We start from the raw sequence: 15,105 nt of genomic DNA on the forward strand, positions 1-15,105 counted from the left end.
AACAAGCCGGCATGGTTGGTGTTAGCAGTCAACATTGACCCTGAGGTGCCACCTCATGGTTTGGAAATGTCACATCCTGGGAGCTTTCCTGTGAGCTTGGGGAAAAAACCAAGTACCTCTGTGACCAAATGCAGGTACGTGTCAGTGTTTTAGGGGAGGACACTGAAATATAACACATCAGAACTAACTCAAAGCACTTTTTTAAGAAGCTGAAAAAAAAAAATAAAAGTTGCAGCAGGCCAGCTTTAGGACTTGGATAGGTGGACAGGTTCAAAGATGATACATGAAGAGTCAGGGCAACAGTGGGTGGTGGAAGAGGGTTTAAAGCTCAGCCTAAGGAGCCTAAGCAGCAGCAAGGAGCAGATGGAGCGAGAAGCCAAGTAGAAAAGAGGAGAGATCTGAAGATCCTTGAGAAAAGATGCCTCACAGGACAGGACATCCTGACAAATATGAAGAGTGACAGGGGAGTAGCCTTACTGCAAAAGCCAGGGGTGCAAGGACAGGGAGGAAACTTAATGGTGTAATTACACAGAAGAACTGACATGTTACAGATTGTGTGCAGACATGATTTTAAAAGTAGCCAGTGATTTTGGGTGCCACATGGAAGAGCTGAAAGACTGAGAGACCTTCAAGTGATTTGACTGGCTCTGTTTTGGAAAATGAGACACATATGGCCTCCCAGGTTTAACAGGCATAACCCCCCTCCAAATTTCTAGAACCAGAGCCAGCCTCATGATGGTCTCCTGAAGACCTTGGTCCTCATTTCTGATGTAAGTGGCCCTAAAGCAAGCTGTGGTTGCCATATGTAGTGGTCTACATCTCCACGCAACACCCAGCCGGGCTCCACATGGACCTGCAGCAGCTGCCATACCCCTTATCCTCAACACAGGCAACTCTCTGGGTGCCAGAGGCAGTGAAGGACAGGGTTTAGCTCTCACAGAGCTATTCCTTGCTCATTTGCTTTGAACTTTCCCTTCATAGCTCCCTTAAGAGCACCCTGAATCCTCCAGGAATTTCTATCAGGACATTCCATGTAGCAGTGAAGTTGCAAATAAATCTGCGTGAAACCCATCTCGATGCAGAGACCCCCCCAAATCTGTGCAGCTGGTCAGTGTGCACACACGCACGTGCTTGCTCTGCCTCACATGGGGGTGGGCAGCCCCAGCTCTGCGAGGCTCCTGTTGGAGACCAACCTCCAAAGACCATCTCCTGAAGAAGCCGTGCTGCCCAGTGGCAAGCTTGGCCCGGCCTGCGAAGGCTGACAAGCTGAAGTTTGTTAACATTTAACCTTGCTTAACCTTTGATCTCAGGCTACTTTCAGCTGCCCCAAGATGATTGATAAAAGCCCCTGCGTGGCATCACTAATTTGGGGGGCAGTGCAAGCTGTTCGGTTCCCGTGTGCACATATGGAAGAGCTTAGGAGTGTCAGATCCAATACACAATCGCTGTATCAGCAAAGGTGTAATGAAATTCACTTTATTGCTCCTTGAATACATTAGATTTCAGATTGCGTAAAAGAGGACTCAAGTCTCGGGGCCACTATTTGGTTAAAAACTTAGAGAAGTAATTTTCCCGCTTGTGCTATTAAGCATGTGGTTTTCTTTATTTTGAGATCTCACTTTGCCTGGGTATATGTACATCCATATATCTGACAATGCATGTATGGAAACCATACACAATAACAAAATAGCCTTATGTACTGTTAAGGCTGGTTTTAAAATTTACAGGGTAAAAACCTCTCTTTCTTTTTTTTGGTTGAAAAGAATAATTTTCAAACAGTTCCATATAGTTAATGTAGTGTTTGGCCTTCCATTAAAAAGATACTATTAAACCAGTCACAGAAAAACTAGCAAGCAAGTACATGTTTAAACCACAAATCTCCCTAAACTCCTATGGGAAGGAAGGGGGTGGAGGGTTCTACCAGTTCCAAAATGGCAAGAACATATATCAGATGTAAATAATAATGTGCAAAAAAAATGTTTCAAGGAATAACACAAACTGGGAGGGGTGGGAGAAAAAGGACTTTAAGGGATGAAAAAGCTTAATGCCAGGAAAGATGGAGATTCTGGAAGCATAGGGGTGACTGGCTTGCTATAGGAGTGGAAAGAGAGAAAAAAAAGGAAAAGGAAAAGGAGAAGGAAAAGAAGAAGGAAAAGAAGAAGGAAAAGAAGAAGAAGAAGAAAAAAGAAAAGAAAAAAGGAAAATAAAAATAAAAGGAAAAACAAAAAGAAAAAGAAAAAGAAAAAGAAAAAGAAAAAAGAGAATGAAAAAAGAAAAAGAAAAAGAAAAAGAAAAAGAAAGAAAAAAGAGAAAAAGAAAGAGAAAAGAATAAAAAAGAGAATGAAAAAAGAAAATAAAAAAGAAAGAGAAAAAGAAAGAGAAAGAGAAAAAGAAAGAGAAAGAGAAAGAGAAAAAGAACAAGAAAAAGAAAAAGAAAAAGAAAAAAGAAAAAGAAAAAGAAAAAAGAAAAAGAAAAAGAAAGAAAAAAGAGAAAAAGAAAGAGAAAAGAAGAAAAAAGACAATGAAAAAAGAAAATAAAAAAGAAAGAGAAAAAGAAAGAGAAAGAGAAAAAGAAAGAGAAAGAGAAAGAGAAAGAGAAAGAGAAAAAGAAAAAGAAAGAAAAAAGAGAAAAAGAAAGAGAAAAGAAGAAAAAAGAGAATGAAAAAAGAAAATAAAAAAGAAAGAAAAAGAAAAAGAAATAAAAAAGGAAAAGAAAAAAGAAAAGGAAATGGAAAAAGAAAAGGAAAAAGAAAAAGAAAGAGAAAAAGAAAAAGAAAAAGAAAGAGAAAAAAGAAGAAAGAGAAAAAGAAACAGAAAAAGAAAAAATATAAGTAAAAATAAAAGAAAAAAGAGAGGAAAGGACTGAATGGGAGCAAAGTAGTGAGGTGAAAACCACCTTGGCTTTAGCAATGCATATAGGCCTTGCTGAACCAGCATGCACGAAACGCGACTGTATATTCCATACACGAGACAGTTAAAGATTTGAACATAAGGTAGCATTTCCTTTATCATATCCCATAAAAATAGCAATTTGCTAAAGCCCTTGTAGCACAGTATGGAAGGTGGTGTATTTTACTGATAATGTAGAGATGACAGATAGTCCTATACTAGGAGGTTTCAATGGTGTCTTGCTGTATAGCATAATAAATTGTGAGGAGCAGAGACAGAGGACAGTGCAGGCACTGCTCCACCTCCAGTAGCCAAATAATTCAGCCCCGGCTCAGTAATTATGCTGTGTGAAAATATGGGATTAATTAGACTGGTACACTAACACACAGTAGTCTCATTAAAGGCTGAACAGCATTTTCATAGATACTGCCACTTGAACAGGGCTGCTGCTAATGTGAAAAGACAAAGTCTCCTCTTTTCACACTCCTTGCTTATTATCTTACTTAAGGCCACTTAAGCAAACTTCCAAAGGCAGCCTGGCAGAAAGCCCTTTGTGGGATTTATTTTGTTATTTTACCTGCATGCCAGGGAAGCAGAGGAAAAAAAAAAAGAAAAAACAACCAAGGGGAAATGCTAACACTAGCAATAACTGCAAATTCTCCCTTTGCACCAACAAGACCTTTTTCTTTCCTTCCTTCTTTCTTATTTTGTCTCTCACTCTTTTGGGGAAGTGAGCATGGGGTGGGAGGGATGGTGAAGGGGAGGGATGTCTCAAAAAGAAAGAGATAAAGTTTCTACCCCATTGCAAGCCTCAAGTGTTTGATTTCAATTTAAGGGGTCAGACTTTCGGAGGGATTTGCTCAGACTGTTGGGGGGAGCAGTAGCCCCACAGCCTGAGGAAGGAGTGCTGGGTAAGACCTGTGTCTTTTGAACTGAGAGGCGACTAGCGAGTCAGAAGACACAATTTATGCTAAATAGTTACCGTTTCACAATCTTTTATGTGCAGAGAAAAACCTCCTCCCTGTTATTCTAAGCCACTGAAAAGGTCTCCATTGCCCAGCAAGTACAAATGTTGCTACACTTACAATTATACCTCCATGGTTCTTACAAACTGTGCAGAAAAAAAAAAATAACCTGATGTAGGATGGTGGTGCTTTGCAGACAATAAAACCACCTCCCTCAGAATCTAGCACCTGGGAGAAAATTGATTTTGGAAGGGAAGGAGGGCTGTAATGCAGCCTCCATTAAGTGAGCAGGTCTCCTCTGTCGGCTCCTCGTGCCGCCCCTGCCTCACGGGTCGGCACCAGCACCGGCCGGGCAATGGGGCACCGGCACCCCCGAGGCTCCCTGCTCCCCCTCTGAGCCGCCCTGTGGCTTTGGCCCCATTTGGGGATGCCTGGGGACGCTCGCTGCATCTGGAGATGGGAATCAGGGCTGGCATCATCCAGCGGCTCCCGACAGGGAGTGAGTTTGGTCCTTGTGCGCTTTAATTCTGGGTAAATTGTGGGGATACAGTCCGCCACATGGGGAGCAGACTGCCACAGGGGTGTTAATATATAAAGCTTGTCCTTTAAAATTAACAGGCCTCTGTAAAGACCTGCTTCACCCTGCTCTCAGGAGAGCTATTAGAGCAGGGAGAGACTTTGCCACATATATAGGGAGGAAGCGGGGGGTGGGAGAAGCAGGAGAGGAGCTCAGCATATCCCCATGACAGACGATAATAGAGGCATCTGTGCAGAAATACTGTGGGCTTGGAGATGCCTTTGAAATAGGCAACTGTAGTATTCAAGTTGGAGAAATAGCTGACGTTGAATAGACTGAAACCTGCTTTGTGGCTTAACAAAAGTGGGCAATAGAGAGAGGCTGACATGAAACAAGTCAGTTTGCAGCAGGCTCTAAGGTTAGCATCATTAGCAAAGAGGGAAAATGATTAGCAGTAAAAAGTGAGACATTAAAAAGAGATTTAAAAGGAGAGCTAGAGGGAGCTAGGAGATGGGGGGTGCTTTATTTGTACCTGAGGAAAATAAAAGAGATTCCTCCCAGACAGATTTGAATTCTCCCTGCTGCCTTTGCACACAAAAGTTTTATGAATATTTACCTTTGGCATGGTTTGGAGAAGGATAAATTCTTTGGCACTGATATTGAAATTTGAGAGTAGGTTCTCTTGCCTGTATGCAAATCTCTCATGTGAAATCAAGAGCCAAGAACATCCCAAATAGTGTCCCTCCTGCAGGTAAGTGCTTTTTCAGTCATCTGTTTAAACGCAGGGTGACTGGGGTCCAGGGTTGCTGGACCGTATTGGTCTGAATTAGGTTGATCAGATTCAGCTTTAGCTCAGTTAGTTCAGAAACACTCAGTGGGACTTTAGCTCTCAGGTGACAATGTCACTTTCAAGAAATAGTATTTAGGCCTCAAAGTCTCAGAAGTGCTTTTGAACACGTTACCTCCTGACTTACTTGAGGCAGTATTTTAGGGCCTTCATCCTGAGATGCGGACAGAGTGCAGCCACCCAGGTCTTCGTTACTCTCACAACCAGCGTTCCTGGAATTATCCTGAGGATGAGGGAGGGGAAACATAGTTTCTGGTGTCAGGATCTTCTGGATCTCAAGTGTATTCACATTATACCATCTTCCTCAACGGTAGTATAAAGGAACAGAGTGGCCATGGAGGGGACTCGTGTCACCCAGCCATGCGTGCGCCGCTGCTCCACGGCGACATGTCTCGGTGGCATGTCGAGGGCCTCAGCGAGGAGCCAAGCTGCGTGATGCTCCATCAGTGACTGCATGTCTGTCATGCTCTCTACTGGGACAGCCCTGAGGGCACTGCTGATGAAGTTTGCAGAGATGGTCTCCAGAAATCCCTCCGACCATGCACTGTTCCTGCAGCAGGCAAAACGACCTGTGATTTACTTACATTTCCTTGCTATGGACACATTAGAGAAGTTGCCTATATTGACTCAGGCAGGAAGGGTTGCAAACTCTTGCGTGATATCTGTACACACACAATATCACTCTCGAGCCACACTATCCAAGTAAATGGTAAGTGTTATCCCTTCCCCAGGGACAGAAAGCATAAGCAGGTTTCCCCTCTGGCATTCCTGAGGAGGCGAGGGTGTTGTGGTGCCTTGGCTTCCACCCCATGGCAGAAGAGTGGATCTGGGTTTCATGGCTGTGAGAAGGTTAAAGCACTGGCGTGGGCCAGCTGTGGTCTCAGGAGGTGGCGGTCAGGTGTCCCTCCCTGCCAAGCCCTGCCTGTGCAGAGCTGCCTGGCTGGGAACTGTGAGGGACCTGTGAGATGCATTTCCACTGGTGACCTAAAATGGCTTTTGAATCTCAGCGCAGCCCCTCTGCCGAGGGCTGGCCCCAGCAGCACCAGCTGCGCTCGGCCTGCGAAGGAACGGGTCCTTCCCTGAAATAAAGAAACCCACGGGCCAGCCCTCCCTTCTGCCCTCCCACACTTGAGCCTCTAGGAAGCTAAAATACAAACTCCCTGGTTCCCCATGGAGCTCCCCAAACTCCCAACCCCATAGCAGTTGTCTCACTTTCAGCGCCACAGTTCTACTGGAGACCTGGGAACCTCAAACCATTTTTAGCTGCAGAAAGGAGAAAAGCCAAGTGTAATAGCTGTGTTGTGATGAACATAGAATCATAGAACCATTCCAGTTGGAAGAGACCCTCAATATCATCGAGTACAACCAAAACCTAACTCTAGCACTAAACCATGTCCCTAAGAACCTCGTCTAAACGCCTTTTAAACCTTTCCAGGGATGGTGACTCTACCACTTCTCTGAGCAGCCTGTTCCAGTGCTTCACAACCCTATCAGTGAAGAATTTTTGCCTAATATCCAATCTGAACATTCCCTGGTGCAACCTGAGGCCATTTCCTTTCACCCTATCACTTACTACTTGTGAGAGTCAGTCTGAAGAACAGTTTCTGCCTGAACATCGCCATCAGGGACTTGGAGAACAGAATGGACTGAGAGAAAGAACTGGACAATGATTTGGAGAGAGGCCTGAAGCAAGGAATTGTGTTACAAAGGCCTCTCCGACCCGGGGACAATAACTGCTGTCCAGAAGATGGATTTTCACCTGTTGCTTGAGCCAGACTTGCCCCCCACCTCCTCCCTGTAACAAAGGCCTACGAAGGAGAGCCTGCGCAGAGGCCCGCCAAGGGTCTTGAGGTCACCCAATGGACCAGCAAGAGACCCCTGAACTGAGGCGATGCAGACTCAGATGGGTCCTGGCAAGTGAAGCGAGGACGTTTTTGGGCCTGCGCAGTTAAGCCTGGATTGCGCAATAAAGGCGGAGATTGGCCTCGACCTACGGGAGTGAGGGGGGGTGAAGAAGCATAAAAGACAATTCCTGATGGGACATCATGAAGATCTCCCCACCGGAGGATCCTGAACCACGACGGGGGACCGGCAGGACTCTCGTCATGGGACCCGAGACCAGAGGGACGCCTTTGGAGCTCATTCGGTGGTAAACCCAGCCTCATTTCTGCCTTTTCTTTTTACCTTTCCCTTTTCCTCTACTGTCTCTATCGCATGCCGCTTTACGGGTAAATTAATAAAGCAACACTGCTTGATTGAATTATAACCCCTTGGCATTTTGGTTGCCTTAATTTTGCGCCTCGAGATCAAGGTAAACGAACCATCAGGAGTCCATCACCGAATGGACCGTGACACTACTTGAGAGAAGAGACCAACCCCCTCCACACTACAACCTCCTTTCAGGTGGTTGCAGACAGCGATCAGGTCTCCCCTCAGCCTCCTTTTCTCCAGGCCAAACAGCCCCAGTTCCCTCAGCCGCTCCTCATCAGACTTGTGCTCCAGACCCCTCACCAGCTTCATTGCCCTTCTCTGAATTCTCTCTAGTGTCCATCAAAGTGAGCAGCCGGCATGTCGTGACCAGCCCCATACATCTAATACAGTAACTGCATGACTTATCAAGGGCCATCTCAGGCACAGAGCAGCCAACATCCAGCTGAAACCTTACCCATAGGTCTGGAGGGACCCACGGTGGTTGTGGGACGGCTTCCCCCACCTGACAGCTCCAGATGGGCAGCTCCTGCACCCCGGCAGCTGGCATTGTCCCTGCTGCCACCGCTCTCCTCAGTCTACCTTCTGCTCTTCAGGTCACAGGGCCATCACACCACCACTGGTGTTGCTGTTGCTACCTCAAACAAGTTACAGCAGGATGAGTTCACAATTTTTAGGTGGAGACACCCAGAAGAAAAGAGGAGGGATGGATAAAGCAGCCCCCCCACCCCCTTGTGGGAGGCCTCCAACCTTTATCGCAGGAGCTCCTACCTCCTTCCTCCTTCCCAAAATGGAGTCCATCAGGGGTTAAGCAGAACCACATGGGTCAAGTCCTGTGTAATACCATATGCTATTTCATGAGTTCTGGTAGCAGCCTGCTGTCATGAATGCAGTCACAACACAGAGAAAGTGCAGGGTGTAGAATTCGGGACATGGAAAGTTATAGTTGGCACTGTAACGTAAAATATAACTGGCTGGGGTTGGGCTTTCCTCTTTCTCCCTCCTGAGGGATTGCAGAGCTCCTTCTCCACCAGCCATCTAGCTCTGGTGTTTCTCTAAAAGCTGAGAGGTGAAAGCAGAGTGTGCTAAACCCCAGCCCTATAGAACACTTAAGTGCACAGTTGTCTTGTATCTGCTGAGCAAGTGCACTGACTTCAGCGGCACTACTCATAGCCATAGTGGATATGCCTGCTTAATTCCCAAATCTGGTCCCAGTTCACCAGACCGGCATGAGCCTTTGGAGACTACAGGCAAAATACAGAAGAAAATATGGAAATGCAATTTCCACACACCGGTGAAAGAAAATGAGTGCTGATTATGAGAGCTGTCAGCTCCATCCTTCTCTCGTCTTGTTTTGTCTGTGTGAATAGAGAAATCAAATTAAAAATGCCTGAATGCGTTCAGGAACCCAAAGGGGAACATATTGATCTGCAGATAAGGTCAAATACAGGCCGTCCAGTTTTAGAGCAGAGGGGAGGATTTCAGAAGTGTATGAATGAAGGAGTGAGTATCTCCAAGGCTGGCCAAAAGGTGACCTTCTCTTATGTTCTTTCTCATGAGAAATACATTTTAAACGTTAGATAACAAAAGCCAGCTGCATTGAACATCTACAGACAGCACACTCCTGGGCAAGCCTGAAAAACAATAGTTTTCAAACAGTTTCTTACAAGTGGAGACGGAATGCAATAAAAATATCAGGGATGTTAGCTGACCACAGCCTGGCAGGGCCACATGAGGTGTCCCCCATGGCCCGGCGGTCACCTGGAAAAGGGCCACTGGTGGACGTGAGCTCATGTCTGCAGAAAGCAAAGAGGGACCTGATCACCACTGTAAGCCAGAAGGAGTTTAGTTAGTGGAGTCAAGAATATAAACTACCTGAATGTTGAAATTTTCCACAACTTCTTCATCATACTTCTTCATCTCCTGAGAGCGTTCAGACGAAAAAGTTATTAAAATATAATTTTCTCTGTGTCCCTTGTTATTTTTGCCTTCTATCTCAAGGCCCATTGCTGCTACTTAAAGTGAAGAAATAGGCTTTTGATGGGAATAATGATGATTTGGAGGCCATCGTTTTACTCTGTTGCAAATCTATGCCTTTTTCTGATATACATTAATTCAGAGGCTGGTGCATAGAGCTCAGACAGGATAAAGCCAGTGTTTGTTTCAGAAGGATTTTCTTTGGGAAGAGAACATTTTTTGTAATCACCAAATAACATATTGGTCTGGGGTTATAAAGAGAATTTTATATTTAAAAAGCTATTTCTGAGATATGTGCTCCTTTTACTCAGCTATAAGCTAAGCAAAACACAGAGAGAGAGAGAGAGAGAGAGAGAATGAATTAGCTTGAACTTTTGCTGAGATAAATATGGCCTGATCTTTTAAGTTCAGTTCATCCAAGCAATCTCACTGAAATCAGTGGGGTTTCACACACGTGCTTGGGAGCAGACCTTGGCCCCACATGGCTTAGCAACGAAAAAAAAAAAGCTTTCAATACATTGACTAAATTTGGCTGTCATTAGAGACGGGACTCAGGGAAGTACCTGCCTCACCGGACTCTCCACAGCTACCTCCGAAGAAGCCAAATGCCTCGCAGCTGCATCAGGGTCAGGTGCCCGTTGCAGCCCCTTGTCTCTGTTCCCGGGCACACCAAGCCCCGCCAGCCACCGCCGTTTTTGGCAAGAGTCCATGGAGTGATGCTGGCCGGGGCCATGCACATCGGGCTGGGGGTAAACCGGGTCACCGGTGGTACCCGAATGGTGACAGGAGACCGCCACGAGAGGGGAATGTCTCATTTCAGTGCACTGGCCCAGAAATGGCAATATTGACTCACAGCAAAGGACAAACTGGCCTCTCGTCTGCCTGAAATTGTGTTGAACTGAGAGAAAGAGGGTGTGGGTGAGTGTGTGCACACGAGTGGGTGCGCAGGGGAGCGGGCAAGGGTGGCAGCGTGTCCCCTCCCGTCCCCACTCCCAGCTCTAACCATTTCTTTGCGGGGCTTTCAGATCTTCTGCTTTTCTCGGGAGTTGAAAACTGGTGGGAAAACTGAAGCCTGCTTGTGACTGGAAGCTAATGTAGTCTACATGCAGCAGGCATCTAATATGATGTTATTTATTCCCATAGATCTGTTTATTTTGTTTTCAATTTACCAAACCCTGTGACACATTCCCAAAGGTGCCTTGTTGTACAATACGTTGCACACAGTAAGATATTCAGCCTAATTCACTCTTTGTTTTGTTTCAGTTCAGCTGCATGAGGGCACAAATGCGTTTCTGTTCTATCTTCTCCTGTGACTGATGTTGCAGACTATTGCCATAGGGTTTTGTGAAATGGGATCTAAGTTAATCTAGGGCATTGTCTTTGTAGTGCTAAATTCTTATTTGCAAACATAATGTTCTGGCATTGATGCAACAGGGGAACATTAGTGACTTTTTTTTTTTTTTTTTTAGTTTAGAATAGACTGTATGTATGTGTTTTTAATAAACTTCTAAAGCCTTTTCTCCCTATTCTGCACTTGATCTCAGACATTTATAACATATTGCATCATGTCACATTGATGTCTTTAGCCAGTCAAGCCAAATATTCATAAATCCCATGTGCCCAAACAGAAAATGTACAATGCTAAGGAGAAAAGTACCTGATATTTTTTTAAAACATCCATAAAAAGGCAATTCTAGCCTTTAAACATACATACACGTACAGACATACACATACAGAAAGGATTTTGAAAAAGTTGCCTGCCCATAGCATGTTCTCAGCCTGGAAGGATGGTATCATTTAAAAATCAATGGCCTTTCTTTGCACTTCAGTGAAAGCTCTCATGTTTTCATTTTTCTTTTGTTTCAGGAATGCGTTGTTATTCAGTATACTGAAGACCCTGTCTGAAGAACTGGGGCAGAACTGAGAATTCCAAATTGGATGATATTATAAAAGTGTGCTGCAGACAAAATTTGATGTAAACAGTATCTGGAAAAGATTTGATGAGATGGTGAAATAATGAAGATGGGATGCAGATTCATTAATAAAACAGCCCATGGCTAGTGAACATAGAGCTTGATTGATCACAATTACTGCAGTTCATAACTGGAAAACCAGACGTCACAGGATATGCAAAAGGTAAAGCCAGTCTGACACCAGAACTGAGTCTCATGTATTTATTGGGTGGCAACTACAGAAACCTGGCTCTTGCTTGTGATGGGTATGTTTCCATAACAGCATTTAAAATGGTTTAATTTTCCCTTCAGCAAGCTTTCAGACTGATTATCAAAAGCGCTTTCTTAGAAACCTGCTCGGATGAGGCAAACAGATCTGCCACACGTGCCTCCCAATGTGCACACACGTTCGTGTCTGGCGCGGCAGAACCAGGCACTTCACTTTGAATTAACGCCGGCCGCGCACCGCGCGAGCAGATGACTCCCCATCACCAGCTATTACCGCAGTGAGCTGTGCTCAGCCCCTGGGAGGCACAGGCCAAAAAGGCCCCGTGAGCTGCCGCTTGCCCCATGGGCCAGGGCTCTGCTGCACGGCTGAGGGCGTGCGCTCCGTGAGCAACCGGGGCTGGCAGGTCAGCTAAGGATCTCCTCGTAGTAACACTCAAAGCCTGCCTTTCCCCTTTGTGCAAGCTCCTCTGTGCCCAGTAGAGACATCCCCATGCAGTGTCGTTGCCTGTATGATTAATATCCATATGAGCTCCATGCTTCACAGACAGAAATGGAAATTTGCTATGATGTATCAGAAGCAGAAACCCCGAAAGCTAACAGGAATAGCCAGGGGCCAGAAGAAGAGATGAGGCACGGAAGATGAAACAAAGAGATGCTCTTTTCTGCCCACATCACCCCCTGCTATATGTTTCGTGGGTACGCTGGGCACACTCACACCAAGAGACACCAAAGGCCATGATGAAGCATTAGAAAGGGGATATGATGGTCACATACCAGGGATATGTCCCCATTTACTGAATCTAAAAGCTTTGGAAAGGTAATGCCTATGTTAGCTCAGATGAAGTCCCTCAAATGGTTGGAGATCTTCCTCTGTGCTCTGTAGTTCTCCAACTGTGAAAGACGAAACCCAATTTCTCCTGATGAGGCTAAAGGAGGACAAAGCCATGAAGGGCTGGGAAGCACTCAGATACCAGAGTGACAAGCACCAGCAGAAATGTCCATTGAAAATGACTCATCTTGCCTCTGGAGCAGGCTTTCAACAGCACGCAATGAACTCGGCACGGAGCCATCCACTGAACTATCATGACGGATTATTGAAAAGCTGTGTGTCGAGTGAGCCCCAGCACACCACCCGTGGCATGGCAGAGTGCAGGGGAGGATGTGGGGGGGCAGCCACCCACCACACTACAGCCAAACCATGGCTGGGCTGCTCGGGAAGGAGCCTCACTCGCGCTGCTGAGGTGTCAAGTGAGGAAGCAGGACCTGAATTATGAATCCCCCCTTAGCAGAAGGGAGGAGAAGAAATGGATTCCCACCTCTTTGTGGGGGTCTCGGGAGCTCGCTACCAGAGAAAGGCCATTTTTGGTCTCGTCTCACCTCAGTAGGAAGATCCAGCAAATGGGAACAAGAGGAATGAGGATAAACCCAGCACCCAGCACAGAAGAGCAGACAGATAACAATTTCTGCTGTGTTAGTACTTTGCCTATTGAATCTTGGAGTCAGATACTAACAGACTGCAAGAGTAAATGAGTTTGGTTACCTTCTCTTCCTGGCTTCAACAGGCATGTTGCCTGAGACCTGGCTGCTGCTCCTCAGCAGCAGGCTTTTGCTCGTATCATCCATCTACCACAGACCACGTCACAACCCAGTAAGATGCACAGTTTCTACAGTAGAGTGGTCAGCAGGCAACATTACCAGTTATGCAGCAAGCCTGTTCTGTCAGACCCAGCCCCCTACTTGCAGGAACAAGAAACTCACTCATGGAACTGAGAGAAAATAATAATAAAAAAGGCTTAGGGGGTCTAGAAGCATTCCCAGGTCACTCAGAATTTCTCCAGCGGATCCAAGCTCCCAGCTGCTAGACAGAAATGCTCCTGGAAATTCCTGTTTCCATTTGCTCAAAATATCTGCAGCACCTGCTGCCCCTAAATTTTGTCATCGCATCTCACATATGGATTTAAGGCAGGAGTCTGAGCAGAATCACCCCAGACAGTGCCCAGCTGCTCTGAGCCAAAGCAAGGCAGCCATCCTGGTGTTTCGGATGCATCCCTCTAGGTTTCCCTTCGCCTGCCCTCCCCACCAGGCTGCTGCCAGCTGACAGTGCCATTGCTTTCTGTTCAATGTGTCACAGCAGCCTCGGCCCCTCTGCTGCCCTGGCCAGAGCGGGTGGTGGGCTTGGGACACACACTTCTCCGTCTGGGTCCCCAGGTGCAAACACAACCCCAGGCTTCCCTTTGCTGACTCCTTCTTAACCTTGAATTAAAGCAGAAGAATAAATCAGGTGAAAGGTCTGCTTTGCAAATTCATAGGCAAGGCTTACATACACCAAGCAAAAAAAAAAAAAAGAGAAGATGAAGAATGAGCAAGGCTGAGAGGACGGCCAGATGTCCCTTGCAAGGGAAAAATCCTCCTGGATCTGGGCATCTGGATTTCACAGCTACCAAACACCAGCAGTCACCACCATATGCTGAGCAGAAAACACAAACCTGTTCCACACCCTCAGCAACAGAGGAACGCGTTGGCAGATCAAAGAAGCTTAGCAGGATTTGGGGGAAAGTCCTAAAAACCTCTCAGCATAAGACATCCATTTGCAAAGACCTCATTTGCAACAGAAACGAGTCCTTTCCTTCCACTGGTGGCTCTCTGTCCTACCAGGATGAGACGTGTCTTTTCTGTGGGTGTCTCCCTTCACAGGAATTTGGAGGTGTCAGACGCCCATGCCTGATGTGGGGTCATCTGCAGCACTGCACTTGCTACGGCCAGACCTTCAAAACAGATGCCATGTCCTGCATGGCACAGCAGGGTCACTGATCGTGGCTACAAAACTGCTTGTGTCTGCCCCCTGCGTTGGTGCAGGAGGAGGGGAGAACGGAGAGGGGAAAGGGAGCTAGGTTTGGGTGGTGGGTGTGTGCTGGAAAAGCACCAGGTTTTGTCTTCCCATTTTGTCTGCTGCTTGTCTTTCAGCTTTGTCATGTGTGAGCAGTCGCTGCTTTCAGTTGTTGGTAATTCAGTTCTATTTCTTCTTTCAGAAACTCCTGATAAAGCTCAGTTCCTAGCAGACGAAGAACCAAAGCCTCTGCCTCCTATCCTTGGATTTGCTTAACCTGTTCTTCTCCTCTGTTTGACCAGATGTCCCTTGGTGACACTGAATTTACCCAACCAGCCCTTCCAAGGAGCTGGATGACTTTCGAAAATCTGCCTGTTGGTTGTTGCATGGATCTTGAAGCTCCTGGCTACTTGCACAACAACGGACGCAACCACGCAGAGGTAACAAACCAACCACCCATTCTTCTGCTCCCTGTATGTCCAGGTGGCTCACTCATGAACATGACAAACTGGTGACAGGAGTCTGCGTGCAGGACCTCACAGAACCAACACGTGGGAAAGCTGCAATACGGAATGAGGACTCAAGGCAGTGCGAGTGATCAGAGGTTGGGGGATTATGGAAGAAAAGCCACCCGATCGTTCAGCTATTGCTGCGCAGGGACTCACGACTCTTACTCATCAGAAACTCCCAGAACC

This window comes from Caloenas nicobarica, chromosome 2 (genome assembly GCF_036013445.1).
Source record: "Caloenas nicobarica isolate bCalNic1 chromosome 2, bCalNic1.hap1, whole genome shotgun sequence".
NCBI lineage: Eukaryota > Metazoa > Chordata > Aves > Columbiformes > Columbidae > Caloenas > Caloenas nicobarica.